General features: G+C 48.4%; 1 long non-coding RNA gene across 1 annotated transcript in view; it reads right to left on the minus strand.

The window, feature by feature from the left end:
• The window catches only part of LOC140387156 (uncharacterized), a 312,793-nt gene that overhangs the window by 47,098 nt on the left and 245,436 nt on the right, over positions 1–20,259 (minus strand). The gene's annotated exons all lie outside the window — the stretch shown is intronic.

Consider the following 20,259-nt stretch of genomic DNA (forward strand, 5'->3'; position numbering starts at 1 on the left):
GGGAAGATAGCCTAGACTCGCTTGATCTCTCTCTGTTCCAGCCAGAGGCCACATATGTCCCAATCAATTTTTATCTCCTCAGACATGTGTTAGTTGTGGGGATCATGGCATTGACAAAGAAGGAAAACACGAGGATAATGGACTTTCATTTCATTTTAATTTTAATTTTGAAGCATTTTTAATTGAAGACATCCCCAAAATAGAAGGTGCGAGGGGGGGGGGGGGGGGCGGTTGGGATGAGGCTGCTCATCGGCTCATCAGTTGTGCAGAGCGAGTTGCTTGTGTGAGACTTAGTACAAGGCAATGAAAAGAAGCTGTGGAGGTATTTGTCTGCACGGTCTCTCGGCCTGTGGGAGAATACACACTGGAACAATAACCCCTTTCTTAGGCCCAGCAGCTGAGGCTGGGGGGGCCAGGCCGCTCAGAACTCAGTGAGTAAATTAAAAGGCTGCATCTGTTCATTATATAAACAAATAGTACAGTTAGGCTGTGTAGCTTGGCAAGCTCCCATTGCTGGAGACAAAGGCAGGGAAAACTGTCACCGTGAAGGATGGCTGACCCACAGAGACAGCAGAGAGGAGCATCCCTGAAATTGTTGCCTCGACGACTCCGTGGGGCACCCTTCAAGTCAGCCCAGCTCTCTCATGGCAACCCCTGGTGAAAGTCACCGTCAAGGCAGCGAGAGCTGTCATAACTCTGAGGCTGAGAGCAAACCTTCCTTTGGTACTGTATACCAGTCCCTGCCGTTAGCGGCAAGATCATAGACGGCAGCCCGCTGTTATTAATGAGACAGTAATCAAACCATAGGCTGCCCAGGAGAGTCAGTTTAACCCTCTGTGCTGTGAGCTTAGCATAGCTTCTACAAATATCATCTGTAAAACGCAACTCATTATTGACTCCATTTCCATCTTCTTATTGTCTAGTTTGACAACATTTTGAATGTTAAAGCATTGAATTTATACTTATAAAAAAGTAGTTTCTCTCTACTCTCCTCCCCCTCCGATTACAACCGTTAATGTTCACCCAGACTTTGGACAACATATTAATCACTGATTCCATCTCCTTGACCGGGTGAAAGAACCCAATGCGAATCGAAAGGAATTCTCCAACATACTGGATCACCATTCCCCCTTTAATCAATGCCACCAGAAAATAAGTGGCTAAACTGGACATTCAACAATTTGTGCTCAAAAGGACAGCCACATTTGTCCATGTAAGAGTTGCTGTTATTTCAGAGTAATTTACAAGTTGTCAAGCGTTTTGAAATATGGAATGAAGCACTATTTCAATGCAAGCTTTCTCTGAATGAGCTCTAAAATAGTAACTTCTATCTCCAAAAGCTTTTATGTACAATAGAAGCATTTCATTAAAAAAATCTTAAAATTACCTAGCAATACGAACCCTGAAAGGGTAACACCTTGTGAGTGGCAAATCTTATTTATCTCCAAATAGATAAATCGCAGCAGATGCATCAGCAATTCACTTACACCCAACACCATTCTGAAAATGATGCACTGCCAAATCTACTCCCTCAAACAAAAATCCTTCTCCCAATGTTTTTTTTCATGAAAAGAGCCCTCTGCAGTAAGCTATTATTCGTTTATTGTTTTCCTTTGCAACTTATCATTTGGTCAACAAAGAAAACATTCAAACCTAAGAAATTGTTCAGAGAAAGAGAGATTTATATTTACATAATGCCAGCATTACCAAAGTGCTTCATGGTTAATATTTTTAAAATCTTTCCAAATAAGGGGCAATTTAGCTTGGCCTATCTTTGGGTTGTGGGAGTGAGATCCCGGCAGACATGGGAGAATGTGCAAACTGCACATGGACAGTGACCTGGGGCTGGCATTGAACCCGTGTCTGTGGCGCCGTGAGACTGCAGTGCTAACCACTGTGCCACCGTGCCACCCCATGCTTTACAGTTAATGAAGTATTAATGACGTGTAGTTACTGTCGTAAAATAGGCAACTGGGCAGTCAATTTATACACAGGAAGGTCCCACAAATAGCAATACAAGAAGGGCCAGATCATCTGTTTCTTGTAATGTTGATTGAAGAGCAAATACTGGTCAGGACACAAGGAATGGTGGCTATGAAATAATGTCAGGTCTACATCTACCTGAGTGCCTCAGTGGCACGGTGGCGCAGTGGTTAGCACTGCTGCTTCACGGCGCCAAGGATCGGGTTCGATCCCAGCCCTGGGTCACTGTCCGCCTGGAGTTTGCACATTCTCCCCGTGTCTACGTGGGTCTCACCCCCATAACCCAAAAGATGTGCAGGGTAGGTGGATTGGCCACGCTAAATTGCCCCTTATTTGGGAAAACAAAAATGACATCTACTCGAGTGAGAGGATGGCCTCAGTTTAACATCACATCCAACCAAAAGACAGCACCGCTGACATTGTGGCACTCTGTCAATGCTGCACTGGGGTGCCAACCTTCATTTCTGTGCTCAACCTCTGGAGGGGGAAACCTGAACCCTTCTGTTCTTTTAGCTCAAAGTCAAGAGAGTTACCAACTGAAACACAGCTGACTCTCACACATAAAAGACATTGAGTGTCAGATGAAAAGATACAATATTCCTTCGGTGCAAGAAGATAAATGAATGGGGACATTATACAGATATGTAAAATGCTACTCGGAATGGAAAAGATTAATTCTGGGCGCTACTACAGTTTAAGTTACAATTGAAGGACAAGGCATAAAACTTGTAAAAGAAAAGTTCAGGACTGATGCCAAATTCCTTTGCACAACGTGTGATTAATGCTCGGTATGTTCTTTCATGTAGGAAACAGAATCAGTGGAAACATTCAAGGGACATTTGGTTACTGTGTTCGGGGTAACTGTAGGTTTCTATGGAAGGGTGTATGGTATGGCTGAAAGATCTACTGCATCAACACTACATCCCTGGAATGTTCACTAGTTCAAACAACCCTCTATCTTGCGATGCAGAAACACATTTAAGGTCATCTTTAAATGGCCAGCCTTTTATAGATGACCTGTCAGTACTTTCATCGCACTTCATAACCTCAATTATTTCAAATGTTACTGCCATTGCCAAAAGATGTGCTTGTTACGTGAATGGGACATTCCGACTTGTCCCTCAGCGTATCCCAACAGGCACTGGAATGTGGTGACTAGGGGATTTTCACAGTAACTTCATTGCAGTGTTAATGTAAGCCTACTTGTGACACTAATAAAGATTTTTTGAAAATTAAGAAACTCTTTTTTTCCACTCTTGTGCTGGAGGGAGCACATGTAACGTGCCCAATCACATTCCCAACTATGTATTCATCCAGGGAGCGGCACGGTGGCACAGTGGTTAGCACTGCTGCCTCACGGCGCCAAGGTCCCGGGTTCGATCCCGACTCTGGGTCACTGCCGTGTGGAGTTAGCACATTCTCCCTGTGTCTGCAACCCAAAGATGTGCAGGGGAGGTGGATTGGCCACGATAAATTGCCCCTCAATTGGAAAAAGAGAACTGGGTACTCTTAAAAAAATGTTTTTAAAATACATTTATCCAGATCCTTTTAAGGAGTTAGCCAATATTGTATCAATTTTTTATCAGGATTCTGTTCCACATCTACTTGCTTTAGTTGCTAATATTTCAACCCATTCAAGGACTTGTTAATGTTTAGTTTGCATTCTCGGGTGGTGTACAATCATAATAGTCAAAGAAGCTTGCTTACTTCATTATCATCTTTCCACATTTTCAAAGTCTGCGTACAGTTCCCTCTCATTCCTTAGTGCAATAAAATTAAGCATATAGAGTGAACCTCACCCTTTTATTTACAGGATCACCAGTGTGGTAAGTCTAAATGGAGCCTGCAGCTCCTGAGAAGGTTTGCCCTCCGTGCTTCCCAAACAGATGAAAAATATTAAATATGAACTCATTCATATGAGCCCGAGAATCAAATATGGCTGCCCCAAAGCTTTCGCTGTAGCATTTCCCCTTGGCTAATTTTTATTTTATATTGGCATGTATCAGATTTCTAAATCTGATTAATTCAAAATATACCACACATACCATGCCATTTTCTCCCAGTTTAGCTTTCATGCTGCCTTAGATGACTGGGCATTCTAAAACTTTCAAGGAACAAAAACAAATTAAAAGATCGACACAGGGTGAATCATAAGCAGCAAAGCAGCCAGGAAGGAAGCTATCTCCATTTTGAGAAATATTAAATAAAACAGTAATCGTACATGTTGAGATGCCTGGGCCACTTTGGCTTCACTTGCCCAGACAAAACGGGGAGGTGCTGACAAGCTGAGTGAAATAATCACTGTACTGTCCCCAAGTGGACATTCTCCTAGCACAGCTGCTGTGATGCCAAGCTTCCTTGCATCAATTCTTTTTAATTACAGGATGTAGGGCACAGTGGCAAAGCAGTATTTATTGCCCATCCACAGTTATCCTGAACGTGCTGGGAAAGAAGTTAATATTAATTAAGGGCACAACTTGAAATGCAACAGAATGCAGTAGGTTTGGTTGCTGGAATAGATTGTTAAAGGTTCTGAGAGAATATTCGGATCTAGAAGTGTTTGAGATTTTCTTTTAAGGGACAATTTAGCATGGCCAATCCACCTAACCTGCACATCTTTGGGTTGTGGGGGTGAGACCCACGCAGACACAGAGCGAATGTGCAAGCTACACATGGACAGTGACCCAGGGCCGGGATCGAGCCCTGGTCCTTGGTTATGTGAGGCAGCAGTGATAAACACTGCGCCACTGTGCTGCCAAGTGGTTTGCGATCTTTCGAAAGATTGGAAATGTTAGGGCTGAATTAAGGGTGTCTGAGGGGAGATTTAAGATTGTGTCAGAGAAGCGCACAGGAACAATGGGCGGGATTCTCCGTCCCGCCGCACCACATTTCTGCCCCGACTGGCCGGCGGGATTCTCCGTTACACCGGCCGGTCAATGGGGTTTCCCATTGTGGGGCAACCCCACGGCGTTCAGCTAGCAGAGAATGGTGGTGGTCGATAGGAATTGGTTGGGCCTCTGTTCACGAAAGAAGTGGAGAGTCCCACTTCTTGTCTTGATGGGGAACGGAGGCATCCATGGTAAAGAGGAGATGATTAGGCCAGCAAATTGGAAACTTTTAAAATGACGGAGGGATCAGAAGACTCATGGATGTAAGTGGAAAGAGACTGGACAGAGAGAAAACTACTGAGTTAAGAGCCCCCAAGTTCAAATTGGTCTTCTTGGCAGGGTCACTCAGTAGCGAATCAACACTTGAGAGTGACCTGCCTAGCTGCCGCATCAACCAAGTAAGTCTCCAGCCAACGGACGCTACGAGATAGGCGCTCCTAGCTACCAGTCCATACCAGCTTTGAAGCCTGCAGTTTCAGAACCCGAACGAAAGGTCATTTGTTCCCCTGACCTGGTGGGCCAGTCCAAAGCTAAGTATAGGCCTGTTAGTTACAGAGATAGTTTATTCAGTAGAATTAATGCATGAGTAGCGATTGACTGTGTATAATAAATGTGTTTTGATTTGAATCTTACTAACTGGTGTGTTGAGTTATTGATCAGTACTTGAACTTGAACCTCGTGGCGGTATCATAAAGATGCCTGGTGACTCTAGAGCAAAGGTTATAAAACAGAGCAAATTGAACCAACCAAAAGTTAGCAACAAGGGGCAATTTAGCGTAGCCAATCCAGCTAACCTGCACATCTTTGGGTTGTGGGGGTGAAACCCACGCAAACACGGGGAGAATGTACAAACTCCACACGGACAGTGACCCAGAGCCGGGATCGAACCTGGGGCCTCGGCGCCGTGAGGCAGCAGGTAAAAATTCTTCTTTTACTTGGAGGAAATGAGATGAATTAAAATATTGCCATGTGTACCCATAGGGCCCAGAGAGAAATCAAGATGTATGTGGGCCCTTATCACGACCCCCCCCCCCCCGCTTAACTGCCCCCCTCCCCCCAATCATGCATGTTGTTTTTATCCCCCTTTCAAGATTCACCAAATACTTTCTTTTTATGAGGTTCTGCTTGATTCTCCAAAGCCAGAGAGGAAGTGAGTAAATTGAAGAAGAGAGCACGGTGTCTGGCACATCATCATAATTACGACATTGGGCTGTAATTTCCGAGCTCCAGGGCATTTAACCCTGAAAAGTGTGAGGTGATTCACTTTGGAACGAGTAATGTAACAATATTCAATGAATGGCCTGACACTGGGAAGTTCCGAGGAACAAAGGGACCTTGGCGTGTTTGTCCATAGATCTCTGAAGGCAGAAGAGCAGGTTAATAGGGTGATGAAACGGCATATGGGACACTCGCTTTTATCAATCGAAGCACAGATTACAAACGCAGGGAGGTTATGTTGGAGTCGGATAGAACTTTGGTGAGGCCACAGCTGGAGTACTGTATGCAATCCTGGCCTTCACATTACAGGAAGGATGTGATTGCACTGGAGGGGGTGCAGAGGTGATTCAACAGGGTGTTGTCTGGGGTGGAACATTTAAATTATGAAGAAAGGTTGGATAGGCTTGGGGTGTTTTTGCTGGAGCAGAGAAGACGGAGGGACGACCTGATTGAGGTGTACACGATTATGAGAGGCAAGAACAGGGTGGATAGGGAGCAGTTGTTTCCCTTAATTGAAGGGTTAGTTACGAGGCGACACAAGCGCAAGGTGAGGGGCAAGAGGTTTAAGGGATTTTTGAGGAAAAATGTTTTTACCCAGCGGGTGGTGATGGTTTGGGACGCACTGCCTGGGAGGGTGGTAGAAGTGGGTTGCCTCGCATCCTTTAAAAAGTATTTGGATGAGCATTTGGCATGTCGTAACATTCAAGGCTATAGGCCAAGTGCTGGCAAATGGGATTAGGTAGTCAGGTCGGTGCAGACTCGATGGGCTGAAGGGCCTCTTCTGCACTGTATTATTCTGTGATCGTACTGCGAAGGGGGGTTACCGCAAAGATGCGTTGGGGAACACCCACCCTCGAAGTTCAAAGATAAGGGCCGGGATTCGGGCGGCCGCTCGGCCCATCGGGGCCCAGAGAATTGCCGGGCGGGCCGCTGCCAGCGGCCCCCGACCGGCACGGCGCGATCACTGCCCCCGCCTGAAAACCGGCGGCGGAGAATTCGGCAGCCGGCGGGGCGGGATTCACGCCGCCCCCCCCGGCGATTGTCCAACCCGGCGGGGGGTCGGAGAATCCCGTCCAAGGTTTATATGGCAATTGCCATGAAATACAAATGTTCTCTGGGCAATTACCCTGTGCTGGGAACCATCTGAAAATATGATATAAATAATAAATTTTGGATGATACGGACAGTGTTCCACTGCAATTCGCACACTGCCACAACTAGCCCACAGCAGATGCTATCTCCCTGGCCCTACACTCATCCCTGGAGCATTTCGACAACAAGGACTCCAACATCAGACTCCTATTTATCGACTACAGCTCCGCCTTCAACACCATAATCCCAGCCAAGCTCATATCAAAAGTCCAAAACCTAGGACTTGGCTCCTCCCTCAGCAACTGGATCCTCGACTTCCTGACCCGCAGACCACAATCAGTAAGGATAAACCACAACATCTCCTCCACGATAGTCCTCAATACCAGGGCCCTGCAAGGTTGCTTACTTAGCCCCCTACTATACTCTCTGTACACACACGACTGTGCAACAAAATTTGTCTCCAGCTCAATCCACAAGTTTGCTGATGACACGACCGTAGTTGATTGGATCTCGAACAACGCTGAGGAGGGAGATAGAGAACCTGGTGGCAACAACCTCTCCCTCAATGTCAACAAAACTAAGGAGCTGGTCATTGACTTCAGGAAGCAAAGTATCGTACACACCACTGTCTGCATCAATTGTGCTGAAGCTGAGATGGTTGACAGCTTCAAATTCCTAGGTGTGCACATCAGAAACAATCTGTCCTGGTCAACTCTACGACCAAGAAAGCACAACAGCGCCTATACTTCCTCAGGAAACTCAAGAAATTTGGCATGTTCACATTAACTCTTACCAATTTTAATAGATGCATCACAGAAAGCATCCTATTTGGCTGCATCACACCTGGTATGGCAACTGCTTGGTCCAAGACTGTAAGAATCTACAGAGAGTCGTGAAAACAGTCCAATGCATCACGCAAATCCGCCTCCCTTCCATTGACTGTATCTACACTTCCCGCTGCCTTGGGAAAGCGGGCAGCATACTCAAAGACCCCCTCCCACCCGGGTTAGTCTCTCTTCCAACCTCTTCCATCGGGCAGGAGATATAAAAATCTGAGAACACACACTAAGAGGTTCAAAGTCAGCTTCTTCCTCACTGTTATCAGACTCCTGAATGACCCTCTTAAGGATTGAACTGATCTCACCATGCATCTTCTCCACTGAGTAGTACTACACTCCGTATGATTCATCCAGTGTCTGTGTCCATGCATCCATGTATTTACGTTGTGTATTTATTGTATATCCTATGCTTTTCATCAATGGAACGATCTATCTGGACTGCATCTTGGTATATGTGACAATAAATCTAAATTAATCAAATCAATGGTTACCCAGAATTAAAAGATCTAACTTCTATCTCTATTGCACAGACCCACAACTACCTGTTACAGCACTCTCCCTAAACCCCCAACTCCCATGGGACTCCCCTAAACCCCCGGGGGACACCACCACCGCCCCAACCCCCCACAGGATGGCCCCCCACCCCCAAGTGGACTCTTCCCTAGCCTCACCCCCCTCCTACGGGGGACTCCTCTCATCTCCACAGGGACTGTTTAAACCGTTAAATCTGGCTTAAACTTTAAACTTACTTGGTTTACGGCAGTTAGCGCCATAAAAAAGGGGGTGGCGTTTACTTCCCTTCGTCTCTACAACCCTTCACCTCCACCCCCAGGGATGCAGGTGACCCAGATGAGACACTTGAGACTTAGGTCCAGCTTGAGTCGAGATTGGATCACCGGGATTTTAAGGTGAGAACTTTCGAGTACAGTGGCAATTCGAGTCAATTGCCACTCTATTGGAAGTAACGGCCCAAGATTTATAATAATAACTTTGTATTATCGATAAGGTAATTATGTTTCATATATATGTAACTGACCAATTAATATTCAATTATAAGCATCACATTTGCTTCTCAGTTGCCACTGATATTGCAAAAATAATTGCCGAGTTTGCTACCACTGCAACTGTCTATCCAAAGTCAAGGAGATGTCAAATATGGAAAAGTTGAATATGAGACAAGACTTTATGCAACCGCCCAAAATTGTTAAGAGGAAACATTTAGTATACAGCAGGTTAATACTGCACCTTTTTATCTGTAGGGAAGTTTCGGTATCATGTGTGAAAATTTAATGAGATCATGGCTGATCTTTGTGGACTCAGCTCCACTCTCCGGCCCGTACACCATATCCCTGAATCCCTTTATTCTTTAGAAAGGTATCTATCTTTTTCTTAAAAACGTTTAAAGAAGGAGCCTCAACTGCTTCACTGGGCAAGGAATTCCAGAGATTCACAACCCTTTGGGTGAAGAAGTTCCTCCTACACTCCGTCCTAAATCTACTCCCCCTTATTTTGAGGCTATGCCCCCTAGTTCTGCTTTCCCCGACCAGTGGAAACAACCTGCCCGCATCTATCCTATCTATTCCCTTCATAATTTTATATGTTTCAATAAGATCCCCCCGCATCCTTCTAAACTCCAATGAGTACAGTCCCAGTCTACTCAACCTCGCATCATAATCTAATTCCCTCAACTCTGGGATCAACCTAGTGAATCTCCTCTGCACTCCCTCCAGTGCCAATATGTCCTTTCTCATGTAAGGAGACCAAAACTGAACACAATACTCCAGATGTGGCCTCACCAACACCTTATACAATTGCAGCATAACCTCCCTAGTCTTGAACTCCATCCCTCTAGCAATGAAAGACAAAACTCGATTAGCCTTCTTAATCACCTGTTGCACCTGCACACCAACCTTTTGCGACTCGTGCACCAGCACACCCAGGTCCCTCTGCACAGCAGCATGTTTTAACATCTTACCATTTAAATAATAATCCATTCTGCTGTTATTCCTCCCAAAATGGATAGCCTCACACTTGGCAACATTGAATTCCATCTGCCAGACCCTAGCCCATTCACCTAACCTATCCAAATCCTTCTGCAGACTTCCGGTATCCTCTGCACTTTTTGCTTTACCACTCATCTTAGTGTCGTCTGCAAACTTTGACACATTGCACTTGGTCCCCAACTCCAAATCATCTATGTAAATTGTGAACAACTGCGGGCCCAACACTGATCCTTGAGGGACCCCACTAGTTACAGGTTGCCAACCAGAAAAACACCCATTTATCCCGTCCTACTGGCCCTACGGTCCAGGAACCTCTCAGTCTCCCGCTGGCAAGACGTCCTCCCGGATGCCCTCCACTCTATCCGGTCACTGCTTTGTACGAGCACCAATCAGAACCTCACGAACGTCTCCTTGTCTTCCCTAGGAAGTCCTCCTCTGGGACCTCGCTCCCAACCTGGCAGCACTCGGACCCATCCTGCTCCGAAAACACGTGCGGGCGTGTGGTGGTATGTATTAGGGGTAGTACGGTACCCAGTGATGCCGAGAGGCTATTGGTGGACAGACACTGGGTCCTGATTGGATCTGCCGCCTGCAGGCTCCACCCAGTAAGGCGGAGTATAAGAACCCGGGTTCTCCCAGCAGCCGCATTCTGTAACCGAGCTGCTGGGGAACAAGTCTGCGTAATAAAGCCATCGATTGACTTCATCTCTTCTCGCCTCGTGAGTGATTGATTGTGCTACAATTTATGATGCACACTTTAAAGGACTATGGAGCTCCGGATTGCACCGGACTGTCTCCGAATCAGCCCCCAAGCAGCAAACTCAGCGGCCACTTTTAAACACTGGCTAGCGTGCTTTGAGGGATACCTCCGAACGGCCCCCGGCAGACCTACAGAAGACCAGAAAATGCAGGTCCTGCATTCCAGGGTGAGTCCGGAGATCTATACACTCATCGAAGATGCGGAGGATTTCCCAACTGCGCTCACCATGCTGAGATGGATCTACATTCGGCCCGTAAACCAGGTCTACGCACGCCACCAACTCGCGATGAGACGGCAAATCCCCGGAGAATCGCTGGACGAGTTCTACAGCACGCTGCTAATATTGGGAAGGAGCTGCAACTGCCCACCGGTGATGGCTAACGAACATACGGAACTCCTAGTCAGGGTTGCTTTCGTAGCAGGTATGACCTCATCCCAAATTCGCCAGCGACTGTTGGAGAGAGACTCACTGGGGCTCACGGAGGCACGGGCCCTTGCGGCCTCCCTTGATGTGGCCTCGCAGAATGCCCGCGCCTGACCGTGTGGCAGCCCCTTGGGCTCCGTGGGCCCCCGCCGCGACCAACTCCCCGGCACCCCCCGGCAAGCCTGCGTGGCCAGAGCACCAGACCACCCGGGGGAGCCCGCTGCTATTTTTGCGGGCAGTCGAAACACTCCCGGCAGCGCTGCCTGGCCCGCTCGGCCATCTGTAAAAGTTGTGGCAAGAAGGGGCACTATTCAGCAGTGTGCCAGTCCCAGGGGGTCGCCGCAATCTCCGGGGGAGAACTGGGACCACAGACTCAACCCCCCCAACGATCCATGTGCGGCCAACGGGCGCCGCCATTTTGGGTCCCGGACTCCATGCGGGGGGGATGGGCGCCGCCATCTTGTGACCCTCCAGCCACGTGCGATTCATGGGCGCAGCCATTTTGTCCGCCCCCGACCGCGTGCGGTCCGTGGACGCCGCCATCTTGGCTGACAACCAAGGACCCCAGCATGGACGGCTCCACGGTGCCTGAAGAAAACGCCCCGATGCAGCAACCTCCACTGGCTTTGGTGACCCTGGACCAGTCGCGGCCCCGGATGCTCCAAACGGCAAGGACGACGGTGCTGGTTAACGGGTACGAAACGCCATGTCTGATCGACTCTGGGAGCACGGAAAGTTTTATCCATCCGGATATGGTAAGACGCTGTTTTCTTTCAATACACCTGAGTACCCAAAAGATTTTTCTGGCAGCGGGATCCCATTCCGTAGAAATCAAAGGGTTCTGCATCGCGACTCTAACGGTGCAGGGGAGAGAGTTTAAGAATTACCGACTTTATGTCCTCCCCCATCTCTGCGCTCCCACTCTCCTCGGGTAAGATTTTCAATGTAACCTTCAGAGTTTAACGTTCCAATTCGGCGGCCCTATACCCCCACTTACTATCTGCAGCCTTGCGATCCTCAAGGTTGAACCGCCTTCCTTGTTTGCGAACCTCACCCCGGATTGCAAACCCATCGCCACTAGGAGCAGACGGTACAGCGCCCAGGACCGAACATTTATCCGGTCTTAAGTCCAGCGGCTGCTGAGGGAAGGCATAATCCAGGCCAGCAACAGTCCCTGGAGAACTCAGGTGGTAGTTGTAAAGACCGGGGAGAAGCAGAGGATGGTCGTAGACTATAGTCAAACCATCAATAGGTACACGCAGCTAGATGCGTACCCTCTCCCCCGCATATCCGACATGGTCAATCGAATTGCACAGTACAAGCTCTTTTCCACCGTGGACCTTAAGTCCGCATATCATCAGCTCCCCATCCGCCCGAGCGACCGCAAGTACACTGCTTTTGAAGCAGATGGGCGGCTCTATCACTTTTTAAGGGTTCCATTCGGCGTCACTAACGGAGTCTCGGTCTTCCAACGGGAGATGGACCGAATGGTTGACCAGCACGGTTTACGGGCCACGTTCCCGTACCTCGACAACGTCACCATCTGCGGCCATGACCAGCAGGACCACGACGCCAACCACCATAAATTCCTCCAGACCGCCAACGCCCTGAACCTCACCTACAGCAGGGAAAAATGCGCGTTTAGCACCGACCGTCTCGCCATCCTCGGCTACGTAGTGCGTAATGGAGTGATAGGCCCCGACCCTGAACGCATGCGCCCCCTTATGGAGTTCTCCCTCCCTCACTGTTCCAAAGCCCTGAAACGCTGCCTGGACTTTTTCTCTTATTACGCCCAGTGGGTCCCCAACTACGCGGACAAGGCCCGTCCACTAATTCAGTCCACCGTCTTTCCCCTGTCGACAGAGGCCCGCAAGGCCTTCAGCCGCATCGAAGCGGATATAACAAAGGCCACGATGCACGCAATCGACGAGTCCCTGCCCTTCCAAGTCGAGAACGACGCATCTGACGTAGATCTGGCGGCCACTCTCAACCAAGCGGGCAGACCCGTGGCCTTTTTCTCCCGTACCCTCCACGCTTCAGAGATCTGCCACTCCTCAGTGAAAAAGGAAGCCCAGGCCATAGTATAAGCTGTGCAGCATTGGAGGCATTACCTGGCCGGCAGGAGATTCACTTTCCTCACGGACCAACGGTCAGTAGCCTTCATGTTCGATAATGCGCAGCGGGGCAAGATCAAGAACGACAAGATCTTGCGGTGGAGGATCGAACTCTCCACATATAATTATGAGATCTTGTATCGTCCCGGAAAGCTGAACGAGCCATCCGATGCCCTATCCCGCGGCACATGTGCCAACACACAAGTGGACCATCTCCAAGCCCTCCACGAGGACCTCTGCCACCCGGGGGTCACTCGGTTCTACCACTTCATCAAGACCCGCAACCTCCCCTACTCCGTGCAGGAGGACCGAACAGTCACCAGGAACTGCCAAATCTGCGCAGAGTGCAAGCCGCACTTTTTCAGGCCAAATAGAGCGCACCTGATAAAGGCTTCCCGTCCCTTTGAGCGCCTCAGTATGGACTTCAAAGGCCCCCTCCCCTCCACCGATCGCAACACGTACTTCCTAAACGTGGTTGACGAATACTCCCGTTTCCCTTTCACCATCCCCTGCCCCGACATGACCACGGCCACAGTCATTAAAGCCCTCTGCACCATCTTTACACTGTTCGGTTTCCCCGCTTACATCCATAGCGATAGGGGGTCCTCCTTCATGAGCGACGAACTGCGTCAATTCCTGCTCAGCAAGGGCATCGCCTCGAGCAGGACGACCAGTTACAACCCCCGGGGGAACGGTCAGTAGAGAGGGAGAACGGAACGGTCTGGAAGACCGTCCTACTGGCCCTACGGTCCAGACGTCTCCCAGTTTCCCGCTGGCATGAAGTCCTCCCGGATGCCCTCCACTCCATCCGGGCGCTGCTGTGTACCACAACTAATCAAACGCTTCACGAGCGCCTCCTTGTCTTCCCTAGGAAGTCCTCCTCCGGAACTTCACTTCCGACCTGGCTGGCAGCCCCAGGACCCATCATGCTCCGAAAGCATGTGCGGGCGCACAAATCGGACCGTTGGTCGAGAGGGTTCATCTTCTCCATGCAAACCCTCAATACGCCTACGTGGCATTTCCCGACGGCCGGCAGGACACGGTCTCCCTGCGGGACCTGGCGCCCGCCGGAGCTCTCCACACCCCCCCCCCCCAACACCAATCACCCCCTCCCCCCCGCCAGCGCACTCCACAGCCGCTCCCTTCCCGGGTGGATCGGTCCTCCTCCCGTGCCTGCCCAGGAGCAGTGAAACAGGAACAAACATCGCGACGCTCCCAGAGACGACAGTGCTCGAGCCAGCGCCTGCACCACCACCAGAGCTGAGACGATCGGCAAGGACGACCAGGGCACCCACTCATGGAATTTGCGTGACAAAGCAAGATCTGTAAATAATTCAGTAGCCCAGTAAAAGCGGCATTGTAAATAGTTAACAGTTGATATCGATGCATAGCCACTGTGTTAATGGAATCCCAGTACCAACCTTGTAAACCCCTACCACCATGCGACCCACCACCCCGCCGGGTTCTTTTTTAACAAGGGGTGAATGTGGTGGTATGTATTAGGGGTAGTCCAGTACCCAGTGATGCCGAGAGGCTATTGGTGGACAGACACTGGGTCCTGATTGGATCTGCTGCCTGCAGGCTCCACCCAGTAAGGCGGAGTATAAGAACCCGGGTTCTCCCAGCAGCCGCATTCTGTAACCAAGCTGCTGGGGAACAAGTCTGTCTAATAAAGCCATCGATTGACTTCATCTCTTCTCGCCTCGTGAGTGATTGATTGTGCTACAGGGCGCACGAGTCAGACCCATTGGTCAAGAGGGTCCATCTGCTCCATGCTAACCCCCAGTACGCCTACGTTGCGTACCCCGACTGCCGACAAGATATGGTCTCCCTACGGGACCTGCCGCCCGCCGGAACCCCACACACATTCCAGCCACCAGTCCCACCCTCCCCTCCACCACAGCACCTTACAGGAGGATCAGTCCTTCCGCCGCCCCCGTCTAGGCCCCCCCACCCACCGACACCCCCCGCAGGCGCTCCCTCCCCAGGTCAGCCGTTTTCCCCACCAGCGCCGTCTAGGGGTGAAGAAGCTGCCATGGAGATCGAAGCCACGCTCCCGGAGTTACAGACGCCCGAGCCTCCACCGGAGTCACCACCGAAGCTCTGACGATCACAGAGGACGACCAGGGCCCCCGATCGACTGATTGCTTCATTTTAACTGTAATCTGTAAATATAAACCACCAAATGTAGATAGCTACCAGACTTGTAAATAGTTACCAAACACTGTACGGAGGAATTACGGTACCTCCATAACTAATTATACCATGTTGTTATCTTTTGTAGTTTCTGGCCACCACCCCCGCTGGACTCTTTTTTTTAACAGGGGGTGAATGTGGTATTTTAGGTATTATGGTACCTGATAGGCTAAAGCACCATTGGTGGAAACTGTATGCTTGCTATTGGTTAGAGTGTATGATAGCTCTGCCCTGATAGGCAGGGTATAAGAACCCGTGCCACCCCAGCATCCCTCATTCTGTACCTGAGCTGCTGGGGGAAACATTTAGCTCATTAAGGCCTTCAGTTGGACTACAACCTCGCTTTAGTGGTCATTGATCGTGCATCACCCTCCTCAGGAGAGGAAGGGTGGGGTGCATAATGGAGCATGTCAAACAGCAGTTGTTTCCTTTTGCATCCTCAAATATGGAAATCGGATTTTGTATTTTAAAAACAAGATTAATGAGAGAAAGATTTTAATAAGGTGAATAGGAAAAAAAATCACTGCTTTATGTAGAAGTTCGTAAAACAAAATATGCTCTTCAATCTGAATTATTTTATTTAAGTTATTTCAATCATTATAGGTTAATTTAAAACGTGTTGGGTGGCACGGTGGCGCAGTGGTTAGCAGTGCTGCCTCACGGGACCCTAGGACCCGGGTATGATCTTGGCCCCGTGTCACTGTCCTTGTGGAGTTTGCAATTTCTCACACCCACAACTCAAAAGATGCGCTAGGGTAGGTGGATGGGCCAAACTAAATTGCACCTTAATTGGAAAAAAGATAATTGGGTACTCGAAGTTTATTTAAATTTGTTTTAAAGTGCTCAATATTTGGTAGTCTCAGCACAATGGTTACTGTCTCTCAAATGGCTGCTGCGCTGGGCTGCTTGCTGTTCGGTCCCAGGCTGGAAACAGTTAATGAAAAATGAAGAGGGCGATTATACTTTCTCTGTACAAAGGCATTCCCAGATATTGAGCCAACTGCACATCAGAGAGTTGTTGGTTAAGGGTGGGCTGACAAACAGGCAGTGTTTCCGTGATGAGGTCTATTGTGCAGCAGGGCTCCGTGTGATTAATGTGTGGGCACGGGCGACAGCTCTAGAGGTGGGGGGCCTTCATCTGTAGGGCGGGCTGTCTGGCATCATTTCTGCACCCCTCGGCCTCTTTGCCACACTGCGAAGCCAAATACGTGTCACATGACCACCAACTAAGATAAGAAATTACTTCTCTAAAGGGACACGGTTTGATGCAAAATGTGTGTGGCAAAAAAAGTCAGAGGTTTGTTTGGGTAGCGAGAAGAGAAGAGAGTGATTGATCATCATAATGATGTCATGAACATAAGGATAGATTCCAAATGAAATTTCTCTTGTCATGTTGCTTGCAAACAAGAAGGGTTTAGTAAACCTGCTTTTTGTGACGACGGTTAGCATGATGATGATGAACCCTTGATGGTTGAAGGGTATAATTTTTTTTTGAAAGATGTTTTTCTCATCCTCTATATTACCGACAATTTCAAAAAGAATCGGTCTAGAATTGCCTGGTAATGTGGAATCTCTTCATAAGAATACAAGAAATAGGAGCAGGTGTAGGCCATCTGGCCCTTCCATCCTCCTCCACATACAGCACAATGATGGCTGGACTTCTACCACAATATCACCTTCCTGCACTATCCCTAAATCCCATAATTTCCTCAGTATCCCAAATTTCTCAATCTCCGTCTTGAGTGCAACAACACTCTGGAGTAGAGGATTCTAAACATCCACAGCTACATGAGTGAAGGAATTTCTCCTCATCTCTGTCCAAAATGAGGTAACACGGTGGTGCAGTGGTTAGCACTGCTGCCTCACGGCGCCAATCCCAGGTTTGATCCCGGCTCTGGTTCAGTGTCGTGTGGAGTTTGAACATTCTCCCCATGTTTGCGTGGGTTTTGTCCTCACAACCCAAAGATATATAGGGTAGGTGGATTGACCACACTAAATTGTCCCTTAATTGGAAAGTGGGGTACTCAAAAATTTCTTTTTAAAATCTCTGTCCAAAATGGCTGGCCTCTTCTTTATGTTGAAGCCCTAGAATCAACGCATGGGTGCTGTTTTTGAAAGTCCCAATTTTCAGTTTCATAGCCTCCCTGATATTTGGCTAAATATCTCATCAGATTAGGAATCAGGAAAATACTGCACATTGTCCCCGTGTTTGCGTGGGTCTCAACCCCACAACCCAAAAAGATGTGCAGGGTAGGTGAATTGGCCACATTAAATTGCCCCTTAATTGGAAAATTTGTGGCCTAGGGAGATTTGTACACACTTGGTCAAATCAACCAATACTACAAGCCAGAGGCCAGGTTTAAATTTGTTGAAAGGGGCTTGATTATATCTGAGGATGACATTATGTACTGGAACTTCTGTTAATTGCAGACTTCTGGACTGAATTTTATGGGACTCCCACTAGACCTATTTTCAGAAGTGGTGGGGGATCCATAAAGTGTTAGCCCAACCCGTTCACAACCACCTGGTCTGGTTCCCATAGTATGGGGGTGGAAGGCGGGAGATGCTGATGGGGAGTGGGGAAGGCGACCATTAGTCCGCCCACCCATGGGCCTTATGCGAGTCTTAAGTTTTCAATTATTGTTTCTTTAAGAGTTTCAATCCACCTCCACTGTCATAAAACGACAGGCATTGGAAGATGGGCAAGAATGGGAAGGTCAATTCTTCAAAATAAATGTGGTAAAACGCAGGAAGGAAGAGGGGTGTATCATTTGGGGAATGCCCTATGTGCATCAGGGTACCCCTCCAAAATTGTTACCCCCCCCCCCCCGCTCTCTTTACAACCCCTCTGATCCCGCATACTTTGTGTCTCCCCATTGGGGTCCAAATCCCACACCCCTCGCCCCCTCTCCAGGGTACACAATCCTTCCCCGCCAAAGGAGCTCAGGCCTTATCGGGATCCAGTGTACATCTTCAATCTCCATTGGCCTTCTTTGAGTCCCAGCAGCACCCTCTACTGAATTCAGGAAGAATTTCTGACGGATGTCCGAGCCTAAGCTTAGCTTAGGGTAGGTGAATTGACCACGATATTGACCACAGCATGTCATTGCTGCGGATTGGCCTAATTTAAAATTGGTCAGTTTGGAACAGACTTTTCTTTGGCCGGGTGCAATACGGACCCTGAAAAATTCAGCCCTCCACAATAATGGGGCACTTACAGTTGGCAGTCAGTCTGAGTTAACTGATCTTTGCGGGCCAATAATGGGGGGGGGGGGGGGGGGGGGGGGCGCTAAACAAGTGTTATATTGCTGTGGGCCGCTTGGGTTACAAAATGGGTAGAATACCAACCAGCGCAGCTGTTCCTGACCTTTTCAGCAAACTCTATGGATGGTGGCTTAAGACTGGATCCAACTTAGCTTTGACTCTGGCTGAATGATCCACTGATGCTCACTGTTCAGGTTTAGAAAGAACTTGCGTTTATGAAGTGCCCTTTCATTACTGTAGGATGCCCCAAAGTATTTCATTGGCAAAAGGAAGTTAGTATTCGTAAATAAATGTTTTTGGGGAAATTAATGTGACTGAAGGCGGACAAATCTCCAGGGCCTGATAATCTTCACCCCAGAGTACTTAAGGAAGTGGCCGTAGAAATAGTAGATGCATTGATGGTCATTTTCCAAAATGCTTTGTACTTTGGAATGGTTCCTACAGATTGGAAGGGAGCTTGCACTGCTATAATTTCCTTGCAAATCTGTTGCTCCACATCCTTCCCACGAGTTGGTGGCATATAGTCTGAGCAACATAATTGCACATTTTTTGTTCCTTGGCTCTAGCTAAATAGATTCTGTCCTTGAACCCTCTGGGACATCCTCTCTCCAGCATTACAATACTCTCCTTAACTAATACTGCCTTTCTGATCTTTACCGAACACCTTATATACAGGAATATTTAATTCATATTTTATATCATATTTCCACAAGTCGATCTGCTCATGTAACTTACCAATTCTATTAACCAGAGACCATGCATTCACATACAGGTATAAGTCCTGATTTGGAATTTATTACTTTCTCCTTTACTTTATTTTTCACGAGGGCCAATTCGCTTAACCTGCTCATCTCTAGACTGTGGGAGGAAACCGGAACACCCGGAGGAAACCCACGCAGATATGGGGAGAAAGTGCAAACTCAACCCAGACAGTCACCCAAGGCTGGAATAGAACCTGGGTCCCTGGCCCCGTGAGGCAGCAGTGCTAACCACTGTGCCACCATGCCGCCCCGCTTTCTCCCTCCCTCTGACCCCACCTAATAACTTACTGTTACATCCTCTAGCGCTTATCCCGGCAATCTGTGCACCTTGGTATTCCTCTCTGCTAGCTCCTCTTGATTTCCACACCTCTGCCAAGTTAGTCAAAACCTTTATTAGAGTGAGAAAATTGCCCCTCAAGGAACACTGTCTTGGCTCTCCTTATGTGCAACCCATCCAACCTGGACTAGTCCTATCTCCCTGTAGCTGTCAGGTATTGTAAAAGGGATGAAACCCTTGAGGATCTGGGTTCTCCTCAATGTAATGGGCCTACCTCCTGGAGTAACAGCCAGTAGAATACAATGGCCTTGCCTATCTTTAAGACCATTGAGGTGCAATACTGGTCAACTGGTAAACAATCAGAGAAAACTTGGACGATGTAACAGGACTGTGTAATAGTCCAAGGGCGGCATGGTGGCATAGTAGTTAGCACTGCTGCC

The sequence above is a fragment of the Scyliorhinus torazame genome, chromosome 12 (genome assembly GCF_047496885.1).
Source record: "Scyliorhinus torazame isolate Kashiwa2021f chromosome 12, sScyTor2.1, whole genome shotgun sequence".
Classification (NCBI taxonomy): domain Eukaryota; kingdom Metazoa; phylum Chordata; class Chondrichthyes; order Carcharhiniformes; family Scyliorhinidae; genus Scyliorhinus; species Scyliorhinus torazame.